Below are 2,024 nucleotides of genomic sequence, written 5' to 3' on the forward strand. Positions count from 1 at the left end.
TTTTCTTTGTAGGTTCTTAAAAACATACACAAAATGTGTAAAATTGTGGATAAAGCTCAATATCATAGATCAATTGTAATATTCATAGAGTACCTTAAAATAGGATTTAACTACGGTTAATATTATGCCATGGTACATCCGCATGAATGACATCCTAAGAAAGCTTAGAATAGATCTAGTCAAAAAATACATAAGGGACAGAGCCCTGAAGTTGTATGTGAAAACCGACAGGATGAACTAAATTATTAAGTTATTCACATTATATTAATAAATTCAAACAAAATAAATTGTATGTTGTAATATCTGAAAATCTTTTGTAAAAAAATTAATAATAAAATGGTAATTTAAAAAGTAATAATTTAAAAATAGAATAGATCCTATGAAAAATACAACGCAAGCCTTTTATACATTTTACTTAAAAACAGGAATTTTTTGGAAATAATAATCCTACACTATTTGATTGGGTTAGCAAAATCATATTTTGTAAACTATCTACTTCAGCAAATAATTTATTTTGGACATTTCTATAAGATAAAAGTGCCTTTTTAGCAACTCAATAGCCTTTTCGTACAGTTGTCTCTTAAATAAGGCAATAAAATAATGGAGAAAAGTTTTGGGACATAAATAATATGAAAGCTCAAAAAACTGAAAATGCAATTTAATATTGAATTTCACAAGAATTTATATTTTATTTCAATTAAAACATATTAAGTCGGTTTCACTTTGTGTAAATTTACAGTCATTTATATTATAATACATAACCAATACTTTACAATAGAATAAAATATTTTAAATATATATATTGACTTTTAGATATGTTTTATTACGAAACCACCTCATAAAATAAAATTTGTACAAATTCTGAGAATAAATTATTAATTTTTGTTTAAAGCTCACTTGACATTTCGCTTAAAAACCACACAAAATTTTACATTCATTTAATGAATTCAATTATTTATCTCAAAAATTTATATAAACAATTATTCTATTTTTTACTCTCAAAGCAAAAGTAAAAAACTAACATATTTAAGTAATATTCCATAATTAACTGTCCACTTTGAGTCTGATATAGTCTCATTATGTTTCATAACTAAATATTTGCGTTTAATAATATTTTAAAGATAAAAATATTCTAACAAATTTCTAGTGAAAGTCAGTGAACAATTTTTTTTAAAAATGATTTTGCAAGTTCTTAAATAAAATTTTTATGAATAAAAAGTATTTAAACATATCAATTTTAATGCACTCAAAAATTATTAAACCAGAAAACCTCAGCTTATAACCTCATATTGTAAGTAGCAATAGTTTCAAATTTTATTTTAAAAGTAAAACTTTATAATTAGGAAGCACGTTCTAATGTCAATCTTTTATACAATTAAAAAATGAATGAATTTTGCTTTTTTAGCAGTGCACAAATGAGTCATCATCACACTTACACACTATACATATAGTATAAAGTGTGATATGTTCAGAAAAGCGGGATAATTGTGTTCTTATGATATTTGTGCCAACTGCCAACGTGACTTTTATGTAGTTTGGAATGATATTCTGAATTCAAAACTTCATTCAAATTGCTACCATAGAAATGCATTCAGCATTTTATAAGCACTAATAAAAAGGACATAACTTTGACACTTCAGTGTTTTACTTCTTCATTAAAAACTTTTGTGTTTCATCATTTGCAATACGATATTTGACATTTGTGGTAAGTTGAACTATGTTAAGCAATACATTGTGACCGAAAGGTTTTCGGAAATTCTCATTTAAAATTCGCGCGCTGTATATTTTTCGATATTTTAAGTTTATGTAGTTTGGCAGCACTATCCTTAATTACTATGCCAAAAATGAGCGCGATCTGTCAGACAGTTCGTTTACGGCAGCTGTTGAAACCAGTTCACCTCAGTAGTGCGTTGCGAAAAAAAACAATGGAAAAAAATATTGAACAAAGAGTTTGCATCAAATTTTGTGTTTCGAACGAAATTTCGTGTGCAGAATCGTTGCGAATGCTACAAAAGGCTTATGGG

Source organism: Teleopsis dalmanni, chromosome 1 (assembly GCF_002237135.1).
Source record: "Teleopsis dalmanni isolate 2A chromosome 1, ASM223713v2, whole genome shotgun sequence".
Lineage (NCBI taxonomy): Eukaryota > Metazoa > Arthropoda > Insecta > Diptera > Diopsidae > Teleopsis > Teleopsis dalmanni.